Here is a 7,278-nt window from a genome sequence, read left to right as displayed (position 1 = left end):
TAAGCCTCAAATGGAGACCCATTAGAGAGTTTACGGCCAGGAGTAAACTCCCCTGGGCCGTAAACTCCATCAAGTATGGTCCATAGACCATAAACTCAATAGCAATGCCTTGCACTCCTTTGTTGCAACACAATAGCCTCCTAAAACTTTGACTAAAGTGTTTTCCACGCCTTAGAATGTTATACTTGCTAATTAGTGTTATAATCACTAATTGTTTATATACATATGTCTTTATATGTTATTAGGATCATTGTGTGTGTCTTAGTCTTCACTTGACACCAAGCACTTGTCCGACACTTCCATCCGATCCACTCGCTACAGGTGAGTTCATACCCCTTAATCAATCTTTTAAATGTTTTTTAAATGCTTTTATGGGGGGGGGGATACAAGTTAAATCATACTAGTTATTATATCAATCACATGTGATTTATAACTAGTATACAAATGGATTTTCTACACTTTTTAGCTGTTTTACCGAGCATATTACTTCGAATGACTTTCCAAAACGTTTTTACTTGTTTAAATCTCTTTATCAAACTGTCTTACACACTGTATGTTTCCTTTCAGAGTCTGTTACAATTGTGTTTCAAACAAAGGTTTTCTTACGCTTAAACTGTCTTGTCAAACTGTTTTCAAATCGTTTTATAAACTGACATCAAGTCATAAATTCTTATTTATTAAACTTTTCAAAGGTTTTTCAAAACTTCTTTTATTCTTTTATATTGTCAAATGCATGCCTATATATGTATAGTTATATAAGTAATGTTTAAAGGACTTAGAACGGCTAGCTCATCTTATCTCCTTTTCCTCGTTGGGATGTGGCTTTAGGGTATCGGTTATCCGTCCGAAGGTCGTCTAAATATTAGTTATATATCATGTATACATATATAGTCATAAAAGTTCCATCAGTCAATTCAGTACCTTTGGGTAGCAAAGGTATACTTCCGATTATACTCGTACATTACTAGTAACTATAATAGGTATAGTTAGGAGATACTACTTGCCATTCCTAGTACAAGGAATCACACCAGAGTCAGTTCATTCATGAGTCTATACGAATACATGCTATATGAAGAGATACTATTACATGGATACTTTTACATAGATACGATTACATATATGATGTATGAAGAGATACTATTACATGGATACTCTTACATAGATACGATTACATAAATACTATATGATGAGATACTATTACATATTATATGAGTAGATACTATTATATACGCTTCGGGACTTACCATTCCACACCCAAGGCTGTTAACTACAGTAGGGAAAATGCACATCGACAGGTGGCTACGGTTGTACTGTTCGGCGAGTTTCCACGCCGTGAATATCCAAGTGCAAAAGGATACAATTTCAGTTATTATATTATTTTCCTTATTACCTTTACTGTGTGTCACATTCACATGATCGATATAATAATAGTTGTACAAGGAAAAACCTTCACTTATGTAGAGGTTCATACTTTCAAAACATTCGGGTCTTGGTAGAAGACTACTTTTTATACTAGTAGGAAATATGGGATTTTCTACGGTTTTTCACACTTATACCAAATGTTTCATTAAACATTCGCCGGTCTTTCATAACAGCTTTTCAAAGTAATGAAATTAAAATACTTATGAATTCACCAGCTTTATTGTTGATACTCGCTTTCAAAATAACTTGTATTCTCAGGTCACAAATAGACAGGTACCGATGCAAGTTTTATAGAAGACGGAGCAGTCAAGACTCATCTTTTATTTTGAGTATTCATTATGTTGTTTTATACTATGAAAGAACACACTTGTAAGCAAAATTATACTATTAATGCAATGGATGATGTTGTTGCTTGTTTACTACTTTACATTGTTGTGATACATTACATGACGTCCTCCACCCCAAAAGGTTTCCGCCGTTCTCGGTTTTGGGGTGTGACAGATTGGTATCAGAGCATTGTTTATAGTGAATTGAGTATATCAACCCATAAAAGATATACTAAGTATAAATACAATGGGATTAAAACACTCTGACCAAGAGTTAATACTTTTAAATAATAAAATATTTAATTAAGTATACGTGCCTGCATTCATACTAAAATCAGTGTCACAATGACAAGAACAAAAGTATTACGATTGTTGAATATCACAAGTAAGCTTGGGGATGTATGGTCAGTCCTGGGAGTGGCATAGCCTGATCAACTATGCTGGTCCGAGGAGTGATTAGCATATGACCAAGAATGGTTGTGATGTGGCAACCATTCTAAAAACTTACCAACACTACCACAATGAAATACCATAGGGGTATTTGGTGTTATCATAATTACTTATTTGCGAATTAAAAAGGTCTTTATCAATAAGTCAATAGTTGCAAGGTGGATACATTATAATTATATGTATCTAGGACGTCATAGACTCAGAATCTGTGAATCTTTGCTTTACTTCCTGTCCTCGTTTGGTTGTGGGCTTAGAGTTGAGGTCACTTATTCGAAGGTCTATCCTGTCCTGAATACATATAACTAGTATGCACTAAACAAGTATTGAAGTATCTGATAAATATCATCTTATAATTATCTAATTAGTACGTCTATTTAGTTATTTCTTATATCCCTTTTCTTGCGTAGATATTATGGCTGGATTCCATCCCAACGGCAACCCGTACTACCCTAACCACGGCAATGTTGGATGGCTCGGAGAGGAGCCAGAGAATGATCACCCAATCCCTATGGATGGTCACCAAGCTGAAGGCCTTGCTGATGGTTCTGACTCCGAACCTGAAGTGGAGAACCTACCCCCGATGGCTCTTGTCCCAAATCCTAACCCTCGTCAGGCTTTTCAAGGCCCGACGCCTCCGTGGGTGGAAAGCTTGGAAACATGGAGCCAAGGGCAGTATCAGCCCATGCCATTTAATGGAGACCGAAGCTTTTATGACCAAAGCGAGGGGGGGGGCTCAGCAGACAGAGTCTTGCCAATCTTGGTCCGCAGAGTGGCACGGAATGAGATTCAAGGCAGGACAGCCCTCCATCAAATCACAGAAGTTATCACCAATGCGAGAATGCATACGATCCGCACCATTCGCCTAGAAGATGCTCGGGAGAGATCTGAGAGCGACCATGAAACCCTGCTGCAAGCACTGGCTGAATCACGAGCCGAAGTCATAGAACTCCGAGTACGCCAGAGGGTGTACGAAAGACACCTACTTGATATGGAACGTCAACTGGCTGAACTAAGGGTTCACCAGAGGGATGACCGTCACCAGTAGTAGATGTCTTACTTTCTTTCTGTGTTAAAAAGAATCGTTTTCCTGTCTATGTCCTGTGTGGCATTTTTCTATGAAACTATCTTGTACTGTAGATACTCTTAGTTAGGCCTTTATGCGGCCAAAACCTTTCTACTCCGGATATGATGTAAGACCTTCTACAAGGTCAACTTTCCTGAACTTATTACATCATAAATATCAAGGATATTGACAGTCGGCTAACTTCTGTGTCATTCTTTGTTCAAATACTTTCATCATACTATCATTGGAGTCTATCTGAAACCCACTCTAGTCAAGTTATTGGACTAGGGTAATTTAGCTCCGGGATCATTCCCAATTCTCTTTCAAAGGTTGGATCATGTTATTCACCAACCAATGGTACCCCGGTTTGAACGACAAACGTCATGAGACCATTCTACGAACTTACTTCTACTCCGTACTAGGGCTGCATCATAGGGATGTAGGTCAAACCTTCGAGAATATACTTCTATTCTTTACATGAACGATCGAAATGCATTTAGGTTCAACCATAATCGCTCACAAATTCATTTTCTTCCCATGTAACAGAATCATGTCGCCGAAGAAAAGTAATCAACCCATCAACCGAACACCGACTCTTCAGATTGATGCAGCTACCTTTCAAGCTGCAGTCTCAGCTGCCGTGACAGCTGTTCTGACTCACCTTAACGCTAACAACGCAAATGTTAGCGGAATGGTTATCAATAATTCCAATGAAGGTAACAACCAAGTACATCATCGAGTAACGAACTACCACAACACTCCGAATCTCAAGCCCAAGAATAACAAACGAAAGTTCAGGGATAGAGTTAAAGGCAAATCACCCCAAGGGGCGAGCAAAAGACAACAACCTGTGGCAGCCTTCGCGGCCACGACATATGTACCTCCTACTGCCATCCCTTCTAGTATCCCAGTTATCCCTAACCCAGCCAGACAGTATGCTGGCAATCTCCCAAAGTGCAACAAATGCAACTATCACCATCATGGACCTTGTCGGGAAATGCAGTGCTTAAACTGCAACAAAAAGGGACACACTATCCGTTTCTGCAAGACTCGGATCCAACACATTACTTCAACCACCAATGTCGAAATTTCTCGGATATGCCATCTGTGTGGCGTAATGGGACATTTCAAAAGTGATTGCCCAACAGAGAAGGGTGACGGGGGAACAGGAGGAGTTTGACCCCAGAACAACAAAAGACAGCAAAGGACCCTACTATAGTATAGGAACACTTCCAATCGGCAGTATTTTTGTATGCTTTCAAACTGTTTAAAACTAGTGCAACTCGAGTCTTATCTTTTACGAGATCTCGTTATTCAAAGGGACCCTCATGCTGCGTATACTTGCCTTTTGTAGTATACCTTATTAGCAGCAGTAGTCTTGTAGCAAATCTGAAATACTGTAACTCTGTTAAAAGTTGCACTGTTGTGTTCTATCTGTAACGCCTTTATGATCAAATCCAGTGCCTTTACTTCCAAGTGATTCCGATTTTATCATACAACTAGAGTCCATTCGATCCTCGCAATACCAGTTTCGTGCGTAAATCTCTTTCTCCGAAATCATCTTTCTAGCGAAACCGTCATTTCAGAACTCCAAAGTACTCATGCGTAGAGCACCTCATGTTTCTTATCCTTTCTGAAAAAACCTCAGCAAACCTCCCCAGAGTACCACTCGTACAATACGTCAAGTTCAATCCAAAGACCCGTACGGTTGATCTATCGCTGAAGAATGTATACACAAGGGTGATATATAATCAAGGTTCTACAGGTTTAGAATTGATGATTCCACTTTAACTTCTTTTCCTCGTTGGGATGTGAGCTTAAAGAAGAATCATTTATTCGACTACCTTTTCAATCTTAATTATATACGACTCGTATACACGAGACTGTGATTGATGAACCTTGTATGACTTCTAATATGAACTTCAGGACGAAGACTGGCCAAGACTACGAGTAATCGCATCGTCATGCGAACAAACTTAGAACCCAGTACGACTCTTGTAACCAGATCGCCCTACAGTCTGACACCCACCGAGCTGCAAGAACTGTCAGGTCAAACCTAACGAGCTACTCAACAATGGAATTGAAAGACCAAGCTCCTCACCATGGAGAGCTCCGATCTTGTTCTTCAAGGAGAAAGACAAATTGTTTCGTAGGTCCATCGACTTCAGAGACCTCGACAATATCTTCAGTAGAAACCAACCGCAAGGAACGATGTACCCTTCAGAAATGGACCTGAGATCCGAATACCACCAGTTGCGGGTATTGGAGAAGGATGTCCCGAGGACAATCTTCCAAACTAGATGCGGACGCTGCGAGTCCGTAGTGATACGCCTCGGATAGGACCAATACGCCCGTAATATTCATGAACTTAATGAATAGGGTACGCCATTCTTACTTGGATCAGTTCGTCATTGTCCTTGTAAATGACTTACTTATCTACTCTCGTAGTAAGAAGGAAATCATAAAGAGCATCTACAACAAACCATGGAAACAATACGATCAGAGAAGCTTTACACGAAATTCTCTAAATACGAGTTTTGGAATTGAAGAGTCAAATTCCAAAGACACGCTATTAGCGATGTGGGAATTCTTGAGGACCCTTTTAATTAATCAAAACCGTTGAGAATTTGTCAGCACCGAAGACGCCGACGGGAATTCGCCAAATTCTAGGTCTCGCTGACCTACTGTCGTAGTTCATTTAGAACTCCTCGCAAATTACGGAACCTCTTACGACTTTGATCCAGAAGGGAGCGGCCCTTGACTGGGAAGAGAAGCAAGAGGGAGAAACCTTTGGAACTCCAGATGAGTGACCAAATTCTTTTGGAAGTCTCACACTGGGAAAGCTTGATACGCTTCGGAAAGCATGGAAAGCTAAAATCCAAGATAGTTAGGGCCTCCGAGATTCTTGCCAGGATCGGCCATGTAACTCACAAATCCAACCTACCCCACGAACTCAGTAACGTACGTTCTACCCTCCACGTCTCGAACTTGCAAAAGTATCTATCCGATGAGACTCTTGTAATCCCACTCGACGAGATCGAGTTCCACGAGAGCCTCACCTTCGTGGACGAACCAAAGTGACCATGGACCGAGAGGTCATGCGAACGAATCTGAGCCGCTTCCCATTAGTGAGGGTTCGCTGGAATGCCAACCGAGGACCTGAATTCACTTGGGAGCGCGAGAATAAATCGATTAGGAAGTATCCCCACTTCTTGGCTCGATTATTCATGCCTACTCCTTTACCTAAATTCTAATTTCGGGACGAAATTCCCTCTAACGGGGGGATGATGTGACAACCCGAAATTTTATATCCTGTACAGTCAAACACTTCATTAAAAGTCAAACTCATTCCTGCTATCATTTAGCACAATTTAGAGTCTGTTTGAGCGTGCTGAGCCTTGTACACTTAAGGAATAAGTGTCGGGGTTTATCTGCTGAATCTATAGCACAAAGAACAAGCGTAAAACACATTGACCATGAGTTCACGGCCACCACAATGGAGTTTACGGCTGTAAACTCCATGTGGGCCGTAAACTCACCTTATATGGTGAAAGTTAGGCCATTAGTTCATTCCTTTCTTTTCCTTGTCCCAAATCCTCTCAAGTATCATCCCGATCTTCGTCCCCAATCTTCAAAACTCGTAAGTTTCTTGCCCTAACTAGTTGATATCTTACATGATCTAGTGATCTTACATGATTTCATCCGTGAAATCATTTCATTTTGTAGATCTTTAAGTTTCACCAAGAACACACACTAGTGTTCTTGGCCAGAAACGACCATTCAAGCTCCTAGATCGTAAGTACTCTTGTTCTAACTCGTTGTACACTAGGTTTAACATGTTTAGAGCTTAGAAATCATAAGGAAACCCAAGATCAAAGGAGTTTACGGCCAAGACATGTTCTTGGGCCGTAAACCCCTATAAGTGGGGCAAATTGCACCCTAGTTCCTTCCTTATGCCTAGAACCTAGCTTAGATCACCTCCTTGAAGTGTTAAGGACCTTAAACATCAAAGAAACC

This window comes from Lactuca virosa, chromosome 8, assembly GCF_052849685.1.
Source record: "Lactuca virosa cultivar CGN04683 chromosome 8, Lactuca_virosa_CGN04683_v6, whole genome shotgun sequence".
Classification (NCBI taxonomy): Eukaryota; Viridiplantae; Streptophyta; class Magnoliopsida; order Asterales; family Asteraceae; genus Lactuca; species Lactuca virosa.
The sequence above is the reverse complement of the archived record's forward strand: the minus strand, read 5'-3'. Positions refer to the sequence as shown.